This window comes from Equus asinus, chromosome 10 (assembly GCF_041296235.1).
Source record: "Equus asinus isolate D_3611 breed Donkey chromosome 10, EquAss-T2T_v2, whole genome shotgun sequence".
Lineage (NCBI taxonomy): Eukaryota > Metazoa > Chordata > Mammalia > Perissodactyla > Equidae > Equus > Equus asinus.
This window is the reverse complement of record NC_091799.1, coordinates 79579223-79601080: the sequence shown is the minus strand read 5'-3', so window position 1 is coordinate 79601080 and position 21858 is coordinate 79579223. Positions and strand designations below refer to the sequence as shown.

Here is a 21858-nt window from a genome sequence, read left to right as displayed (position 1 = left end):
AAGGAAGCTGATAAATTAGAAAAATGACTATTACAACAATTTGGGGTTTGGTTCTATTTTTTTCAAAGAGAAAACAAAATATTTCAAATGTCTAAAGAGCAATATTAAAAATGGTATTCGTGTGTGCATACAAATTCCTGACTAAAATTTTGTATTTAATTTTTTTAGGGAGAGCAAAATTCTTTACTCAAACCTCCTGATTTTGTTCACTGGAAATCACTTTCTTGGTGCTTTTCCTAATCGGTCACCACTCTCTTCTCTGGAATAAGACAAGGTATGAGCTATTTTCTTTGCTTCCTTTGTTTGGTTTTGAGCTTATTGTTACAGTCAGAGACTTACATTATTAAATAAAAACTAGATAAAACAGTAAAACTTATACTACACAATTTTAGACTCTGAAATGTTGACTTTGGTGACAAAGTTAATACTTTTCACTGGACTTTGATATGAGTTAACCCATTATTATGCTTATCAATAAGGAAATGGTTCATGGCAAAGCTCTTGCCACTTTATTAATGGAATTTTTAAAAGAACAATATAGTATTTTTCTATGAGTGGAAACATTAACAAAATTAAAAATATAAGTAAAAAGTTCCAGTTGTTTATACAATTCTAATAGCCCATATTCATCATAACTTGTGTGTAAAAGAGGCACATAATTAGAAGTAGTAATAACTGGTTGAATTGCTTTTTTTTGGCATTAAAATGTCTCTGACTGATATCATTGCTGTGATTAACTGATTTGACACCAGATGCCAATATATATAATAATGTCAGTATATTATAATGTCACATTATAAAAGAACTGACCTACAGAGGTTTATAATCTACCTTCTAGTACCCAATATTAATGATTTGCTTCTAAGTACCATCTCCTTGGATCCAGTGGGTTGCATATTGAATTTCTGTGATTGTTTACATAAGATTAATGAAATTAAATCTTTCAACAAGATTTAATAATTTTGTCTAGTTCATACTGAAGTTATGTTCCATGTCTTATGCAGATAGTAAGTGTTCAAGAAATATACTTTTGGAATGAACACACACATAAGTAAACGTACCTATTGCTAAAACTTGCCTGAATCCATTGCCTTCTATGCTTTGGACAGCATGTTTCCACAAACCTTGCAATGAGTAAGTGGCTAGCATAATTTACTTTATTTAACTAAAATTGTTTGGGCCTTTACACTTTTATTTTGATGCAGTTAGCTAACACTCAGCTGTTAACAATTTTACTTCAAATAATCATTCTATCAGGCATTTTGAGGTTCTTAGAAGATATCACATAAGCTGACAGTACAATTATCACTTAGCTGTCATATTCCTCCAAACATGTCACAAAACAGGTACTACTTTTTGTTATGTTTATAAAGGATAATAAAAACAATTCTATTTTCTGTTTTTAAGGTGAAAAATCACCTCATTATATTATTTCATTGTAATCATTTTTTATTAAAATTTATCCCTTGTTTCTTAGATTATCAAAGTCATATAAATTTAATGTGTGGTCAATCTACTTATTTGCCCCAACTTTATAATTTTAAAATGTGCTTATTTAGAGCCTAATTCAGCTTTAAATAAAAATGGAAATATTAAGAAATGGTTCACTGTTACATCTGGGTAGTAATTCATCATGGCCTTAAGGTACTGTTTCTGTGGTATTCCATCTTAGGTTATAATACTGAGACATTTCCATTTGTATATTTCTACTTGAATTTACTCTGCTTAATGGCTGATAAGCATATCATTGCTTTGTTCTGATCCACATAAGTTTTACCACCTGTAGTAGAAGGAAAATCACTATCTTACTATTTGCATAGTTTACTTATTCAACTTTTAACATCCAGTTTTTAAAGAATTCTCTTTTATGCCACATATTCTTCCCTGGGCTGTCCTTAATTTAAGCATAACATCTTTTCTTCCAGTTTGCTTCCTGCAAGGTAATTTTGACAGTTAAAATTGTCACCCTATCCACATCTGATACATTGGTAGCCTTTCTATTCTTTTACTTGGCTTTTTGGTAGACTAAACTCAAAAGGAGAACAGCTGCTACAACAGTCAAACTCAAAACAGGAAGTCATGTGGTCTTCCTTTGTACTCCTGCTTTTCAGGCCTCACTTGGCTCCCTCTGCTGGTTAGTAGTATAATTCCTGTCTTAGTTCAATAGGGTATATTTTGCACTGGTTCAATAATTGTTAGAGATTCTTACGTTAGTCCTCTAGAAAATTTTGTGTTTAGCTAAGGTTTTAACCAAGCTAAATATCTTAAATATCTATAACTGAAAGGGAGTTGGTATCATGTTTGAAAAAAACCTTTTATTAATGCTCTTAAATAGACTCGTCTACATTACAATACTGAAATCTATACAGAAATAAGGTGAACAGGTAAGTAATGAAAGGTTTAAATTTTATTGAAATGTATAAATTTAATTAAAACATTTCAGTATATCATAACCATTATCTTATTTTGTTTGAAATTTTAAATACCACTTACAGTATATTACCTCCCTTTCAAATTCTATCACAATTCTCTCCTTTTTATTCTGTACACAATTTTAAGTACATTTACTTAAATATGTGGAATGAGTTGGTTGGCAAATGAAAATGGACTATTTATTTTATTATTTACTTTGGCTAGAGAGAAAAACCTTATTGAAAGTTTGTTATTTTTCAGGAGAGAGGAGTTTCTATCATTTTCAGGTAATATCTTGCTCTTATGATAATTACTCTGTGAAGGTAGTAGTTTGCTTTGCACTCCTATAAGTAGTTAATAAATACCTGTTTTAAGATTGATGGAAAGATGAGAAGAAAAAGAAACAAACATACCTTTTGCCTTATATTTATTATTTTGCTGTATTGGGCATTGGAGATTAGAAAATGTGCTACAACAAATCAATAAGAAAACAGCCATAGATCTAAATACACCAAATTTAGCTCTACTAGAGAAATAATTCCTTCTCACAACTTCAACAATATTTGACATTTCTACATAGTTTATTACCTACCCTTTACCTTAAGATCACCTTTCTGAAGCCAGTATCAAATCTCTAAAATATCCTAGTCCCTCCTCTAAAATTCCTCACTCCTTCATAGGCAATCAGAACTTTCTAGCATTCTTTTTCATTTTTTAAGGAGGGAATTAAGGGAAACCTGAACTGTAGATTAAAAAAACAAACCACTTTTTTTGGCCTATAACTCGTAGTAAGGAAAGTATCTTACAAGGCAACCCAGCACATGCACACACATAAATGGAATGAATGTTTATGCAAAAATAACAGACTTTACCATGTGTGATGTACTCTTAGATTTTTCTATTCTTTTCTATATTTATCTATCTAATAAAAACTGCTAGTAACAACCAGTAAATTTATTTCATGACCCATAATGGTACATGACCCAGTTTTAAAATACTGGTCTAGAGGAGATGTTTTGAAATGAGCATCATAAGCACTCTCTTCATACCTATTTTAGGTGTTAGGTTTTTAATGGATTTTGTATTTGGTAGACAAAATCATTTTTAATCGATGTTCCAGATTAGTTTTAGTATTAAAATACATGTATAGCTTAATTCTCTGGTTCACATTCAGTGTATGTGTAGGTTCCATTAAGATTTGGCTTTCATGAAGATTTAATGACTCTAATAATTTTACAGTGAAATTATATTTCAGAAATGCATTTTTTGAGGGCCCTACTCTATGCAACACACATTGAAACTTGTAGTCTAACACATAACTGGTCCCTTTGATTTAGGAACATAAGGCATAGAAACACAAAATGTTACAAAATATATAAGAAAGTCATAGGATTATAAATGGATGGCATGGATAATAAAATCTATGAATTTAGAGAAAAATCCTTAATTAGAGGTGAGAAGGATTAATGAAAGGACAAAGCTCGTTCCTGAAGGTTAAGAGGAAGAAAGAAAATCATCCAGGGGAAAAACCATTCATTTCTATCATCTTAACAAAAATGGATAAAATATGTTTAATAGTCTTCATAGACATTATCACAAACTTGATTAAGGTATCACAAACTTGATTAAGGTATTTATTTTGAAAACTTGAAATAGGAACATATTTACAGAATGTTAAGTCATTTGATATTTTTGTAGCTCACCCTCAAATCAACAGCTATAATTAACTCTTCATCAAAGTTTCTTAAGATAAAAATCATCCTAAAGGTAACTTAATTATCCTAAATATGAAATAATTTTGGTAGAGTTTGAAATAATCTACAAAACACACATATACTACATGTCCTTTACTTCTTTTTTCTCTCTTAAAAATTTGTTCCTATAGAAGTTAATTTTATCAGTAACAAAGGATAAGAACTGGTAGGCATAAAATTGTGAGAAAATGATGTTCTAAAATTTTTGATTTCTATCATTTTACGGCAAATTGTATTTATCTTGAAGATAATTGTTTTCAATAAAAATAACAATTCATAATTTATCAATTGTACCAATTCCTACTGATGACATTCAATTGATAATACTTAAAATCCATTTTAAAATATTAAATTTTCTGCAGTTTATTGATCAAGAATATATATGGGAATATCCAGGAATATTCTTGACAAATAAAATTAGTGCAACTCAATAATACTTAAAGCAAGGGGGCAATATTAGGTCAGATTAAAAGTTTATTGGACGACCCTACAAACTAAGAACTGACAAATCAAGGATATAATAATGAAATATAAGGCCACCATAAATCAATTGATTTTGGACATAAAGATTTCAGAACGTAAAAGCAAAATAACTGGATGGTGTTAAGGAAAATAGTTATTAAGCAAAAAAAAAAAAAAAACAAGAAACAAGACAACGAAATCAAGAAAACACTAAGATTAGGTTAATAGATTCTACACAAGATCTCAACTTGGATACTTAAATTTAGGCAAGTAAAACACTAATTGACTTAATACAGAAATATTCTGATATTTACTGAAACAATTTAATTCTATGATCTGGAAAAAACTGATATAAACTACATACATATTAAAACCCTTAAAGGCAGAGAACGTGTCCATTTTCATTCACTAATGTATAGGAGGTGCCTATTACAAAGTTAATTAGCACCTAGGTAAGTCCTTAATAAGTAAATGAGGGAAGAAACTGAAAAAATATCTAAAATTTTTAATTAGAACAATAATGCCAAGACTTTTGTTACCTGGACATACAAAATTATTAGTCTACCAGTAACATTTAAGAAAGTATAGAAGAAGATAACTGGGCTTCCTTAAGCAAATTGAAGTATTAGTATTTTGAAACTGAGTGAAAAACATATTCTGAGCCATCTGTATATTACTGAAAGCTGTTCTTAAGATTAAGGGTAAACTTAGAATTAACAAACTGTTGGATTTACTAAACAGTGTCTAATTAATTGTATTAATGGTTGCAAAATACCTATCAAGACTCTTTTCTTGTCCAAAAATTCCATACATGAAATACGATTACTTGTAATATCATAGCCAAAGGCTTATTGCATAGTTTCTAGTTTACTGGTACCCCTTCTTATTTTAATTTAAAAGGCCTATTTTTCCAGCCAGTAGGAACTAAAAATTCTCAATTTGTTTCATAGTTTTCAAAAATCATTATCAATTAATTTATTGGTATACCTAGTGCTATCATAAGGTAAGTAAATGTAACTGAACAGCAAACTAAAAGGTGAATTACAATATCCACACTAAAGCTGACCTCAGCTTTCACTGAACCTTTACTTCAGAAGGAAACTGTAAAAATAAATCTCACTAGCATTTGCTTTGCTTGACAGCATAATTGAGTAGTAACCAAAGTAGCCATATGTGGTCCTTTATATAAAGCTTCAGAAATACGCACCTTTTGAATCACTGTGCCTGGCACACATTTTGTGCCCAATAAATACTAGCTGAATGAAGTTTTCCAGTAGTGCTGGATTTGGGCTAAGCCAACCAAATTCTCACAGACTTTAATTTGGTGAAAATAGCATGTATTTTGCAAGAAAGGCAGGCAGGATGAAAAACGAAGTGTGTGATCCAGGAAGACAGCAAAGCTAATTGGCCCAGTACAAATATGATCATGTAATCTGATCGACTGTCCTCTAGCAAGCCCATTTACAGAAACCTAAAAACAAATAATTATCACTAGTTTGTGGGCTTCTGGTGTTGTGGAGGACTTCCAAACGTCTAGAGTACTGCCTTTTCTAGAACTCTGTAATAAACTTGCATTTCCCTAGGTTTTTCCAGTTTTCTCAATCTTTCAAAAGGTCTCTGTAGCACAGAAGCCTGTATATGTATATATTAAGGGAGAGAGTTAGGAAATTGGTGTGTGGGGGGGGGGAGTCAAGGCCTTTATAATTACCATTCATTCATTAATCAAATATTAAGACATCCACTGTGTCTCAGGCATTATTTCCTCCTCAAAACACCAGCGGAGAAACACAGAACCTCTTGCCCTCCTGGAGCTTACATTCTACCGGGGGAAAACAGATAATAAGATAAACGTGTAAGATATGCAGAATGCCTGAAGGATACATAAGAAAAAGGGGGACAGGGAACTTGCAGTTTAAAGAGTGGCCACGGAAGCCCCGAGGTGACATCTGAGCAAAATCCTGCAGGCGAGGGGGGCAAGCCTTATGGATACTTGGGGAAAGAGCCTGGCAGAGGTCCTGCTGGCAAGGATGCCAGGGCAGCTTCCCCTCACCGCATGGCGCGCACCGTCTGTAGGCCGCGGTCAAGGCTTTGGCTTTTACTCTCAGCTAGGTGCAAAGCCACTGCAGCAGAGTAAAGGAGTAACAAGGTCTGATTGAGTCCCTCGAGTGATTTTTGAGGCAAAAGGAATAACCTGTAAACAAGTTTTCCCATTTACTTTTAGCGTATTGGTACATTTACAAATACATAATGTATAATTTAAATAAACTCACGAAAATAAAACACAAATTTCGTCCCGTTTGAGTAAAATTCGCTTACCTACTGCACTTCTTACATGAAGACTAGCCCCCTTTTAATTTACACAAGTAAACGTAACAGAACTGTGGAACGATAAAGGTATTTCACGTGTTACATTAAGAGACTACAAAAGCATGGTACTGCACACACGATCGCACTTGTACTCCAGCCTTGGCCAGTACCTCACTGGTTCAAATGGAGAGGAAAACGATGTTTGAGACCGGCCGGCCCCAGGCCCACCCGTCGCCCCCAGTCCGCGGGTGGCCGGCGTCCGGGTCCGGCCGGCCGCTCTCCCCGCGCCGGGCTCCACCCACACCTCGAGCGGGGCGCGGACCCGAGCGCTCCGGGCCCGCCGCGGCCAGCTCCTCTCTCGAACAGCGTCGCCTACAGGCCTTTATCCCGACAGTTAGGCAAGAACCAAAACCACCGCCAACAAAAAGCAGACCAGAAAAGACCGCATATTTCCAGAAATAAATGCATCACAAACACGATTCCAATTCAGTCCAGCTGGGGCTCCTCTTCACCGCCAAGGGCTGCGTTCTTACTCCGCAGAAATAATGCAGAGACGGGCGTAAAGTCTGGCCTCTCAAAAGGAGAGAAGGCGTACGATACATCCATCCACCCGGCCGCAGGGACACCGTTTAAAAAATGCACCGTCGCCGTCGAATCGCGGGCGTCCTCTACGTGGCCGCCCCGAGCGCGGCTCCCTAAAGCTAATGACGACCAGCTGGGGCAGCGAGCGCGGCCTGCGAGCCGGTCCGGGCCGGAGCGCCCCCCACGCACACGACCGCCACCGAACTCGGGCCCCGCCTCGGTCGGCCTCCAGGAAAATAAAGACCGGGGAGAGGCGGCCAGCCCGCGCTGCAGCGAGCACCCCGCTCCGCAGGATCGACAATAAAAGGCAACATCCACAGCCGCCCTCAGGAGGAGAAGGGCGCAGAGGAGAGTCGCCGCCGCAGCCACCTCTCCGTCGGCCACGGCCCGGCCCCGGGAGCGGCGCAGGGCGGCGCGGTGAGGCGCGGCGCGGCAGAGGACGCGAGCCGAAGTGGCGGCGGCGGCGGCGGTGGCGGAAGTGGAGTGGGGAAGAGGGGGTGGTTGTTAGTGTTTGGCGCCGGCGGAGGGAGTCATTCCTGCAGCTGCACTTCCGGTCGGCATTTTGTTCTGAGAGGGAGAGACGGAACGAGAGAGAGACACACACAGGGCTCCTTCCCCCCCCGCCCTCCCCCCCCTCCCTCCGTCGGTACCGACTCACCCGACACCACCAAGCCGCAGGGAGGGACGCCCCAGCCGACAGGAGGATTGGTTCCCGGGCCGGCGGCGATGCCCCCCCGGTAGCTCGGGCCCCTGGTCGGGTGTTTGTGAGTGTTTCTATGTGGGAGAAGGAGGAGGAGGAGGAAGAAGAAGCAGCGATTTGTCTTCTCGGCTGGTCTCCCCCCGGCTCTACATGTTCCCCGCACTGAGGAGACGGAAGAGGAGCCGTAGCCACCCCCCCTCCCGGCCCGGATTATAGTCTCTCGCCACAGCGGCCTCGGCCTCCCCTTGGATTCAGACGCCGATTCGCCCAGGTAAATTCCTGCTCTTTATTTCGGCGGCGGCGGCGGCGGCGGCGCCAGGTCCTCAGCGTCTCTCCTCCTCGCTCCCCTCCCCGCCGTTTCCTTAGCGGCCCCAGGTCTCCTCCACGGGCGAGTCTAGAGTTCGCTCTTCTCTGGTGGCAGCCGCCCTGGGTGGCGGTGGTTTTGTACCCTCTCCCGGCCGGCTCCGGTGGCGGGGACTGGGCTCCTGCCGGGCGGTCGGGGAGGCGTAGGCCCGGCGGAGAGTGCAGGCCGCGGGCCAGCGGAATCTACTTGAGCTCGGGGATTAGGAGAGCTCCGGGCTGAGCGGAGCTACTGCTGGTCGGTGACAGGCCTCGCCCGGGAGAAGAGCCGGAGCTAGTGAGGAGGCGGAAACAATACAACTAACAGCAAATGTGCCCTGATCGTCCCCATATTTACAACTTTCCTGGTCCGGGAGTGGGGAACGTCCCAGTGAAACAAACAACCCCCCTTCTTCCCCCTGTGACCCCATGAAGGGAGGAAGTAGTTTCAGTTAGTGAGACAAATGTAAATACTCAGACACGGATCCAGTGGTAATTCTTTCCCTGTGTAAAACTTGTTTGGACGTTGGAAAGTTAATAAAGACTCATTTTCTTTTTGTGAAGAATTAAATCGTCCACATCCGTATTTAATATAGGAAACCATAGTGTGGTAGACACTGCATATCCTCCCCAAAGAGCATTTATGTTGTTGTTTGACAGTGTATTGCACATGGACTTTTTATTCTAAGACAAGTATAAACTACTTGACAGGCTTACCCTGCCACTTTATATTTGTATGCGTTATATAAGGACAATTTTAACCGACTATACATGAAACACTCAGGTACTTCCTGATTCAAACGTGTAGAAGCATAAAAGGAATTTTAAATGTTTTGAGAATTGGGCTGCGATACAGGTAAAACGAATTTTCTTTAAAGGGACAGAAATTAAGTTATGCTTAAAATCCCTTGGAGGTTAAAAAAAAAATGTAGAAGGTGCCATCCTTTCGTGTCAAGGCAGATCTTCTTGAGGTCCCAGGATTGTCATTGGCTGTTTGTGCCCATGATGTTTGACTGTGTAATGAGAGAGGTGTCATTTTAATAGGTCAAATGTATCTGTAAATGCTGAAGAAAAATATCAGTTCTGTCTTAACAAATTCTAGTTCACGAGGAAGTTGTGTTTAGAGCTTGTTTATGGAGGCGTTGGTAATGTAGGTTGGTATAAGGGAAAAAAACCAATTTAAAAGTCCTCAGCCATACAAATTGCATAGAAAAATAAATGTACCTGGGTTAGACTATTTTGATACTTTGTCTGATACTCACTGAAGGAAAACTTTCATTGGTTAAAATGAAGCAACACTGATCAACAAAGTGCCTTGTTTTACTGGTGAATGTTAACATTGGTTCGAGTTTTTTGTCTCATTAAATTATTATTGTCATTGTAGAATAAGTAACTTCTCTGAAGGTTATTTTTGAGTTTAGCACTCTGCTTAAAATAAATTGTCCCAGGTTTCCTGCAAACGTATGGATAAATGTTAAAAAGAGTGAAGTTAATATAGCTGTCACGTACCAGGCATGTTTTTAATGCTATAAATCCGTGTAGTAGTCAGTAGCGTGTCCGTGATTTGTATTGGTCAGGGAGCAGTTTGAATTTTAAAAAGCCTGAAGCTCCTGCTGAGCCCCAATCCCGGCCTCCCTCCCTCCCACTAATCTCCCATTCCTGTCTTTGTGCTGCCTGCTCCTGTTAGACACTGTTTGCTACAGGGCCTCAGGCCTACACTGGGTGGGGGGTGTGCGAATGGGGGCCTGCCCGGGTCGGGGGGGATACAGAAGGGAGGCACACTTCACATCTTAAGCGGAGGATTTTGGGTTGGGGGGCGGAGTAAGGGCTTCAATATAAATGTTTAAAAGGCCCTTATATGAACCTGTGATGAACTTTTACTTCAATAAAATACTGAGACGTATGTCAAGGGATGAACATAATTCTACTAAAAGTAGTGGAAAGAGGAGTTCTGCTTGCTTAGTTTTCATCAAGGGAAGCAACTTATTTTTAGAGTTTTATACTTAAAGGGAGCTTTCTTATTTCTTACACAGATGTTTGAATCAATGCATTGGATATCTGTTTATGTGATTGATTTTTTTTTCTTGTGAGTTTGGAATTAAAGTGAATTAGTTATCAGATCTTGCTTTCCCAATTCTATTTAGTAATCTGTAAGTAATATAGGTTGTGTGATAGCTTGCATTAAGATAGCATAAACATTTCTTCAAAGTAGATGGAAAATATTTTTTCTTTGGTTCAAACCAATTAAATAGGTTCTTTTTAAAGGAGAAAATATTGTAACAGTCGAATAAAACCTAAACTTGAACTTAAATTTTTGATAACTTAGTTGGAAGGAACAGTTTGTATTTCCCTAGAGATTGTGACTAGTCTGCTCTACCTCCCTTGTATTGGTTGAGATAGTGGTTAATCTTGTATTTCCATTATTATTATTTAATTCAGTGAAAGGAGACAACCATAAGTGTTCCAGTAATGTTATATTACTCGTTATATTATTTGGAGAAATATTTCCTAATACACCTAAAGGAAATTTCAACAGTATGGTTTACTGTTTCTTTTGAGTCTGCAGAGTTACCAATAACTTATAATAATTACTTAAAACAGTTTTAAAGCAAATAATGAAAGTCTAGTAAATCAAAGTTGAATATTAAATACTTAATTATTTTAGTGTTTTGTGAAGAGTATATGGGATGCTTCCTGCTGAAAGCCATTCAACAATTCGTTTACTAAAATTATTTGAAAGCATTTTGAACCTGTGCTATGGATCATTATAATACTGTCCGCCTTTAAGAAGAAAAAAGTTGTATCTGAAGAAAGAAAGACTGTCTATTTGAGATTCTCTTTGAGGATGAAAGTGAAAGTTTTCAGTATGGCAGTAAACCTAATTTTGGTTTTCTGCATAGTGATCATGATTAAATTTCAAAAATGTTATGAGCAAAGCTATATGAATTTAAACATAAAATTTACTTTATTTGGAGCTGGACTACCCAGCTCAAACATATATAAGGCTCCATAATTTCATATTTAATTTTTTGGTACCAAGCCATCATCAGACTGCTATAGAAACATTTAAACCCATCTATGTTATGTTTTGACATACTTTATTGTGTATTTATATACTCTCTCAAAATAAACTGTAAAAGTTAATACAAGAGTAAATAAAAACTGAAGAGTTTCAGTTTTGTATAATTTTAACTTTCCCCACCCCATTGCTTAAAATGCATAATTTGTAAGTAATTCTGAAATTTTAAAATAATATTTCAGTTTTATGTATAAGTGACTGGGAAGACTGAGGTAAATAAAAATTCCTTTTAGAGAAATGTAACTTCTGTTTATCCCATTTATTTGCCATAAAACAAATAGGAAATTACTGACTAGGAAATTGATAGAAGCCTGGTAATTAACTGTTTAGTTGAAGATGTTTATTTTAGTATCCTGAGCATGCTGATTTGGCTTTGGTGGTAATTTATGGTCGTATATAGCCTTTAAAAGTCATTATATTTTTAATAGTTTTTAAGCGAAGTTTTTTTCTATTTTTAGCAGTTGTCATTTATAGTTATTCTTTGTATTTTTAAATTGGTCTTTTTTCAAGATCACCTGAGTTCATTTATAAATAGTTTCATTTCCCTGTGAGAGAAGTCACCAGCATTATTTTCATTTTTTAGTGAAGAACTTGACCCTCAGAAGCCATGTGATTTGTATAGACTCATGTTGTGAGTCAGTGAGAGAATAGGGATTCCCTGACTCTTACTAGTTTTTTATTATATTATGTTTCTTTAAGACTTGTTTGAGCTGTGGTCATGAAGCTAGGTATTGTTCAGTGCTGACAGTGATACCGTTTGTGACTTTTTCAATTATCTGAGTCCAAGGTGCTTTTCCCTCTTCTCGAGAGAGATGATACCTGTCTCTTGGTTGTATTTTCTTGGTATGAAAATAGTACTTTTACGTTAGAAATCCTGACCTTGTGTGTATATGTTTGGTGTTTGAATGATTGAGTTCACTTATATATGTCCTTCCTGAGGAATGTAAGTGAATTAACTATATTTATAGTAAACAATACATCATGACTCTTGAAAGTTTTATTTTTATACTATTTGTAAAAATTACTAGAGTGGAACTTTAGTGTTTCTAGTTGATTTAAAAGCAGTTTTAAACACGCTGTCTCTTTATTTAAGGCCATCATTGTTGTTTTGAAGAGTATTTTATGTGCTCAGATTTTTTTTGCCCAACTAAGTTAAATAATAAAAATGATTTTAGATATTTGTCTTGTGTATCATTTTGACTGGTGTAAATCTGCAGTCAGTTTTCATGAATTGAGTTTTGTCAGATTGCATTATGTTTTAAGGCATATTCCTTTTTATTCCCAAAGTGATGTTATTAGGAGAGATTATTTCTTGATGTAGCATTGCCAGCTGGATAACATTTTGAGGGCTTATTATTTGCCAGGAATTGTGTTAAGTATGTCCCCCATAATATTATCTCATTTAATTCTTACAACAAGTTCATGAACTAGAAACAATTATCGTACACAATTTACAGATGAAGAAACTGAGGCTGGAAAGGTTAGAAAATTGCCCATTGTCTTATAATTTGTAAATGATCAGTCTGATTTATATTCTTTCTTAAGGATTTAGGATTCCACATTTCTAGTTTTAGTAAAATCTTAATATTATCCTCTGGTTTCTCAGTTGATTCAGTGCTTACTTACAAGTCATGTAGTCAAGGAAATTGTGTACTTTAGGCAAAGAACTAAAATAGAATTCAGACTCTATATCCTAAATATAAAATATTTTTAAAATCAGCAAATCTTTACTACCTTATATTTTAAATTTAAGTTTGTTAAGCCATCTGTGAATTTTTAAAGTTTTTTATATTGAGTTGAACTTGTCAAAGCATTTATTTTTAGAAAGGGAAAATTCAGGGTTAGAGAGTGAGTTCATTCATAGATATGTGACCAATTGTAATATAGTAGATGAATCTATAAATTAGTATGATAGCTTTTTAAAATTCTAATATTTATATAGGCAAAGAATGTTGATCCTTTCAGAGTCATCAATGTGGGAAGTTGTGGGCTTAATGCCAGAGCTCTTGCCATTATGTATAACCTTATGGGGATTCCCTTAGTGAATACCTTTAGAAACTTTGAGATTGTCTTTTTCTTATCCTTAATGGCAAATTTTTATCTCCAGGGGTGAATTTGAGTTTTGGAGACAGTAAAAAGTAATTTAGAACTTAGTTTAGGAAAACTAAGATTTAATAAGATCTTTTTTGTGTCAGGTACAGTATTGAGTACTTTACATTTGTAATATGTAGTATTATCAAGTGATTTCCATGTACCAGGGGCTTTATATGGGTTTTCTCAATTATTCAACGTATAGTATGAGTTTGGTTCTGGTTATTATCCTAAGATACTTTAGAAAACTGAGGTATAGAATGATTAAGAACTGGCCCAAGGTCACACATCTAATAAGTGGAAGAAAGTGGAGAAGGGACTCCAGAGTCGATGCTTTGCCCCTCAACCTTAACCCTACACTATGTATCGTGATTTGAACCTCCTAACTACCCAGTGAGATTAGTGATAGTGTTCTCATTTTACAGACAAGGAAATTGAGGCTCATCATGTTTAAGAAACTTGTCCAGGGTGGCAAATCTAGCAGGTGTTAGAGATAGGATTCCAACCCAAATATGTCTAATTCTAAAACTTCTGTTCTTTCCATTCTACCACCCAGCTCTTTAAGACTTATAATACATTTTTTTGTTAAAAAGGGTAGACTTGGTTATAAAGTAGTGAGATGTTTTTTCTTGTGTGGCTTATAAGGAGATCCTAAAGATAATTTAAAAAAAGTAATTCTAAAAATGTTTTGTCAGTTACAGCCGATTCATTATTTGATGACAGTCTTCTTTAAAAATACCTTATTACTTTACATCAAGTATGATAAAATGTTTGTATGTACAAATATACACTTAAATAGGATACTGATTTTAAATAATATATATGCTATATCTATAAAATAGATAGCTTTTGAAAATGGAAAATCCACTTTATTTTCATAATAATATTGTGATTCTTAAGTTATTTTTTATAAACTAGCTTTAAAAAATTATTCCCAAGAACACATTAAACTTCCAGCATTTTATGTGTTTTGCCATCTTACAGTTGTATAACATATCGTTTAACATGAATGTATCAAACTCAAAGTTTTCTTTTGTATATATTTGCCCTTTGGCAGAAAGAGAAACTTAACCGTATGCAAAAACGTGGAATCAGCAACATTAATCAATTTATTCATTAAAATTTTTTTTTTATACTTTTACCTCTCCTGAGAAATCCAGTAGCTGTGACATCACTTTGAAATACTGGATTCCTTTTTGTTGGAGTTAACATATTTGGGTTACTTCTACTTCTCAGTCCTTTGGTCTTGTCCTGCTGAAAGGCATGCTTATTTTTATATGGTACTGTTTTTAAAAAATAGTTGTTGATTCTAGATACCTTAAAAACTAACAGTGTTTGAGACACTGATGAATTATTAAAATTCAAATGTAGTTTACTCTAAAAATGTTGATCTTTATGATTGTATATTTATTTACTTTTATTTGCAAAACAAATATGTCCTTGAAATTAATCCTAGCAAGGAAATACATCACTGGGTTTTCTCAGCACTGCTACTTGTTAACCCTTTCAGGATTTTATTTTATTTTTATTTTGTTTTATTTTATTTTGGGGGAACATTAGCCCTGCCAATCCTCCTCTTTTTTCGGAGGAAGGCTGGCCCTGAGGTAACATCTGTGCCCATCTTCCTCTACTTTATATGTGGGACGCCTATGGCAGCATGGCATACCACGCAGTGCCATGTCCGCACCCGGGATCCGAACTGGCAAACCCCGGGCCGCCGAGAAGCGAAACGTGCAAACTTAACCGCTGTGCCACCGGGCCAGCCCCTCATGATTTTAAAATGTGCTTATAGTTGTCTCTGTCTGGTAGAATTGTGGGTTGCCAGTTTCCACCTAAAGAAATTGATCATCTGAGTATAGGCTATATGTGATTTAATTTTTCCTTGGTAATAAGTTGAAATTTTACATGGGTGTAAATTGGGCCAAAGCCCCTTTTGTAAAAAATTACTCTTATTAGAAAATTGATGCACATGACATAATGTTTTTTTCCCCAGCGTTCTAGCTATGCCTCAGAAAGCTCTTAAGTTTCGAAAGTTGAAGTGTAATGGCCTAAAAGCTACTGTTAGCATTCTTTCATCATAGTATTTATACTGTAATCTACCTTCAGGGTATCCTGAAAGACATACATATATGACATATGCTTTTTATTTAACTGTACTCATTTTTTAACTCTTTTCTCTTTCCCTTTTCTTATGTACCTCTTTCTTTCTCTGTCAATATCCAATCTTTTATCTCCCCGTAAGCAAATTTTTACATAGCATGGTGAATATAGGTGGTGATATTAATGTGGATGGTCCTATAATCTATTACTTTCCTTATGAGATCTAGAGCAGTTTGAAAGGCCTCAGATTCTATCCTCATAAGTTCAAAATATTGCTGGTGAAGAGGCATTGACATAAACTGTGAAAATAAGTATTTGTGTAGCATTCCTACTTTCTTCTGTAGACATGTGTTAACTTCTCAAAACAACTCAAGCACCAGAAATTTTTTTAAAGAGAAGGAGAAAGCATGGCTTTTTTTGTGAAAGTTTCCCTGGTCATTCCATTTTGTAGTATTTGTCAGTTTGTTACTTACATCTTTTGATAAAATAATTTGTTCCTGTGTCTGTCAAACCATACTCAACCACCAGCTCTGTGAGAGCAAGGAGACTGTATTTTTTCATCTTTGTGTCTGTAACACCATCACAGTGCTTGTCCTTTGTTGTAGGTATTCAATACATTTTTGTTGAATTGATTAATTAGAATTGAGCTATATGATATTTCTTAAAGATGTAGTTCTAGATCTAAGATTAACGAGTGGCGAGTATGTTTTTGTGTTAATTTCAAAATATAATTTTTTTGGATATAGATATATCCTGAGGTTTCTTGCCTTTTGGGTAAGAACATTTTATTTACATGTATTCCTTACAGTTCATACATATCATACCTTGTGCATAGGAATAAGTCAAAGAAAAATTTAAAACGGAGTTCCTGTTTTAGCTGTTACTGAGGATTGTAAAGTATAGGAAGAGTTTTTTTGTTTTGGTCCATTGGGCAGTGGAATTGGGAGTGAGATACGGGGATTTATTTTAAGAGGGAAGATATCTAAATACTTTCTTGTTTTAAGCTTAAAAATGATTTATTTTAGTTTTTATTTTCTTTGCTAATTTAAGTATTATGTATAATAATGTAGATAAATTAACTGTAATGAGAAATACATTATAGCACATTAAAAATGCTTTTCAACTAAAATAGTGATATGATTGAGTTTTTTAAAAGTTAAGTAAGGCTTATTGAGGTATAATTTACACAGTAAAATTCACTGTTTTAGGTGTACAGTTTGATGAGTGTTGACAAACATATACAGTCTCGCAACCACTATCATAATCAAGACAGAATATTCCCATCACCCCAAAAGTTCCCTTATGTACTTTTTGTAATCGGTTTCCTACCCCTACTCCAGACCCTGGCAACCAGACCTAATTTCTGTCCCTACAGTTTTTGTCTTTTCTAGAATGTCATATAAATGGAATCATACAGTAGGTAGACGTCTGTGTCACGTTTCTTTCACTTGTGTAAGGCTTTTGAGATTGATCCACGTTGTTGCATATATAGTAGTTTGTTGGTGACTGAATTTTGAAATTGATTTTAGTATACTGTTTAACTTTGGTACTACTCTGTCAAAAAATACTTTGAACAGCTTTAGATATTTCTCTGAGATCTTACAGCTGCTTTATTATTGGACATAATTTTACTTGCCCATTTTTACCTCTCACCTCCAAAATCTTGTAATTGACATTATTAAGTAGCATTTATTTATATTAGTTAATTCTGTTAGGTTAGATGCTCTACCAGTCAGGTAAAGTAGACTTTCCCCTCTTTTTTATCATAATTAAATAATGTGTTTTGAACATATATCACATAGAACCTAGAAGAAGAAATGAGAGATGGTACAATAACTCACCAAAACTGAGTTTACATTTTGCTTTAAGTTTAATGTTTGTTGTTTATACTAAAAACAGAGCATAGTTGATAGTGAAGAACAGTCATTGCCTCTCTAGAAGAGAGGCTTAAAGTTACGGAAGCAGTGCTATTTACTGAAAGTTGGGGCAGATAAGGAGAAAAGGGCTATTTTCTGGTCATTTTGTTTGACTACGTCTTGTGTTTCTCCTTACTCCCTTTTTGGAACAGCTTTCTCCTTTGGGTTCAGGGCTATCAGTGTCTTCTTGTTCTGCCCCTATGTATTTGACCTCTCACGTGTACACACTTGCTAGTTCTTCCTCCTCTACTCACTCCTTAAGTATTGATGTTCCCAAGCCGGTTCGTCAGCCTTGGTTCTGTTCTCTCTTCCTATTGATCTCATCTGTTCACATGACTTTTTACATGCTTGCTACCTCTATGCTGCTAACTCACGAATCTGTCTGTAGAATATATTTCTCTTCTAAGACAGATCCAGCTGTCTGTTAGGCATCTCTGGGTATCCCATAAATAATATAAATTCAAAAGTATGTAAATCTGAACTCATCCCTCAATTCTTCCCTACTCTTACCCCTCTCCTAACCAAAAAGAAAGAAAACTATTCTTACAACTATGTGAAGTAGGTTATTGTTTCCACCATCAACTCAGTTGCCTAAACTAGAAACTTGGTAATAATGCTTGATCCTTCTTCTTTACTGTACCTCCAGTCCAGTTGTTCACTCAGGTCTGATATTTGTAACACCTCCCTGAATATCACTTGAATCCATCCCTCCTCTACTGTTCTGATTCTGAGAGTGAGCGTGTACGTACAACTTGTCAGATGGAATAATTTCTAGCATTTTTGGAAAGATTTAGAGGTAATTGTGAAAAATATATTTAGTGTTAGGATACTTTTTGTTCTTATGCTTGGGCTCTGGTGTTTAAAACTTGGGTGTAATCTTCACTAACATTCATGTTTGGTAGCCTAAATGCAACTGTCTTCTGTACACGTTTCCATCATATGTAAAATATGGGGCTTCTGACTTACGACCCAGTGTATCAACTAGAGTAGACTTTTAAGTCAGATACAGAAAGATAAAAGCTGAGTTCAAACTACTCTAGTACTACATTTCATGAATGTGTAAATTTATTTTAATACTGTGTGTTGGTGTGTTCACGAGCAGTCTGAGTTGAGAAGAAAATGGGACTGTGGGAGGAAAGGTAAAGGAAGGGCTTTTTAGTAGACTTTCCTATACTGTGGCAACATGTTCACTTGAATAACATTTTCACCTTTATTGCAGATAACAGTAAACTCAAGGAACAAATGCAGTAGGATATGATGCCATTCAATTGCTAGGCACCCACACGTTTTTAATAGCAAGAGACAGATATGTTGTAACTCACAGATATGTGAGTTTGGAAGTTGTTCATGGTTTTGTGTAACCTTACAGTGTTTCTTCTATAGAATAAGAAGTTATCCTCTTCACTCCTCAATTTGAACAGAAGGATCTGCTTAGAGTTATTGTTTTAAATAACTGAATGTTTCTTTGTGAAGAGCATCTTAAAATGTGATGCTATCTTGAAAGACAAAGTAAATGTTTTCTTCACTGTATCTAGAGTTTATAACTAAGGAAATAATAGGTGCTGTATTTTGCTCTACTGCTTATTACCGTGTTTTCAAGAAAGTGGGGTCAATCCAAAAGCAGTTTACAAAGGCTGATGGGAGAACCTATCTAATTATTGAGTCTCTGGTGGGTTGCACATAGTTAGCACTCAACAAACAATTTTTGAATAAGTGAATTTGAATTGTATTTCAGTTTTGGAATATAGGACTAATTGGAGTGACAGAAAATGGGTGGGGCTTGCTAAATATTGAACAAAATTGGATAGAAGAAAGAAAATATGAAGCCCAGAAAAGGTAGGACAGCATTTAAAGCAAAGAATTGGTATAATTTAGTTAATTACTTGTAAGTGGACGATTAGGTTTGCTTAGCTGGATAAGAGAAAGATCTATATACAGAAATGTTTTGAATTCTTTCTTTTTTATTCCCACTCCAGCTTTGCTTCTTATTACCTCTGGACTTCCATCTTCATTGCTCAGGGACAAATTAGTAGGCTCAGGGCTAAAATGACCTGCCTAATCCAGATATGCACGTTGGAATTGGGAATTGGGTTGTATTGGTGGGAAAGGGAGAGAGGTGTTATAGTTCTTGAATCTTTTCCAGTTCTTCATGGTCTGTAGTGTGTATCAAAGTGTCATTATGTGTCTCCAGTATTCTGATGAGAGGACCTAAAAACTAGAATTTAAAATGACTTGTGGGGCCAGCTCTGTAGCTGAGTGGTTAAGTTCGTGTGCTCTGCTTTGGGAGCCCAGGGTTTTGCCCGTTTGGATCCTGGGCGTGGACCTAGCCCCACTCCTCAGGCCATACTGAGGCAGTGTCCCACATAGCAGAACAAGAAGGACCTACAACTAGAATATACACCTCTGTATGGGGTTGGGGGGTGAGGGGCAGCTTTGGGGAGAAGAAGGAGGAAAAAAAAAAAAAGAGGAAGACTGGCAACAGATGTTAGCTCAGGGCCAATCTTTAAAAGAATAAAGTGACTTAGAATTTACAGCAAGCTTGTGACTGTCCTCGGATCAAGTTCAGTATCTGAATCTCTAATATGCTATTTAGCTGTTGAGCCATGTTACCACCCACACTAATTATCATATGGTTTTAGTGATTCTGATGTTTCCAAACTAGAAGACAGCCACCGGAATTTTAGTGTTCTTTATAAAAATTTCATAGTTCAGCAACTCTCCATTCCCTTACTTTTCTTAGAAACCAAAACTACTTATAGTTTTCTGGTATGTTAAATAAGGCTAAATTGTGGAATTTGGAACTTAAAAGTTTTTAAGCGCTTCAAAGTTAAAGACTTCTCTCCCTCCTTTTTTTTGAATTACAGAAGCAATGTGGAAAAAAACTACATGCTATTTGGAAAATAGGAGAAATATCCAATCTCTTGTATTTTATGTTTTTCCTACTCAGTTTTTAGTTAAAATATTTATATTAATTACATTTAATATAATTAATGTTAAATATGTATTCACAGTATAAATATATATAAATAGTCCTGTTTTCTCTTAAGGTTGTATCATAAAGATTTTTCTAATTTCTTATACAGTGTTCATAATTGTTTAAAATGTTACACAATGTTTTGTCAGTGGATGAACCGTAATTTTCTTAGTCATTCTGCTGTTGGACATTTTATTTGCTTTCACTTTTTTCTGTATAAAAATGAGGCAGTGGAACATTTTTATATGTACAGTTTTTTTTCTCCCTTTGGGGGCTTTATTCACTTAAAGTAGAATATCCCGTAAGTAGAAGTTGGGCCAAAAGGTTTAAGCATTTTTATGGCTCTTAATATGTATTTCCAAAAATAGTTTTACCCTTCCATAATCTTTATTTTCATTCATGTCTTAGTTCATTCAGTAAATGTATTTTTTTCATATAGAAGCACATTTCCTATTAAGATTATTCTTAGGTCATTTAAATGCTCCTATTCCCCACTGTTGTGGCTGAGATCTTTCGATGTATTTTTGAACTTTGTAATGATAAAAATTATGGGCTTTTCAAACTGGATATAGCATTTGGAGCTATTACGTAGCGAAATTAACATAGAATCTAATATAAATTAGTAACTAGCCAAGTGACACTTAGGCCAGTCATAAGCCTATTTCTTTGGTTGTCTCGGGTTCAGCTAAGAACGTGAAGGGGTTCTCAGGTTTTAGGATTTTTATTGACTAGTGAAAACACAAAGGAAAACAAAAAATAAGAATTTAGGTAAATGAAAGGAGAGACTAGTTCCTAGAGATGTAATTGCGGTTAAGGGATCATCAGTCTTTTATCTGCCAAAAAAAAAGTGGTAAGGAGATTCTAGATTGGAAAGTTCTAAGAAAGAAAAGTCAATTTTTAGGTAGATCCTATTACTTAGTCTTATTATTTGAGATATGAAACCTCTAGTGAGATGTGGACATGGCCGTGCTCTCGTAAGTCATTCTCTTGTTCATCAAACACTGAGTATTTCCTATGTCTAAGGAACTATAAGACATTAGAGGTGGTAAAATAAAAGATTCCAGCCTTGCCTTCAAGGATCTTACAGTTTAATATAGACAGATAAACAAAGATTATTTTACAATATCAAGATTAACAGAGAG

The 21858-nt window shown here is 36.0% G+C and overlaps 1 protein-coding gene across 3 annotated transcripts in view; it reads left to right on the top strand.

The window, feature by feature from the left end:
- The first annotated feature begins 7423 nt into the window (after positions 1–7423).
- The window catches only part of NIPBL (NIPBL cohesin loading factor), a 194986-nt gene continuing 180551 nt past the window's right edge, over positions 7424–21858 (top strand). For all 3 annotated transcript variants that reach the window (XM_070519754.1, XM_014831165.3, XM_014831167.3), the window contains exon 1: positions 7424–8488. The gene's annotated coding sequence lies outside the window, so the exon portion shown is untranslated. The remainder of the gene's footprint in view (positions 8489–21858) is intronic.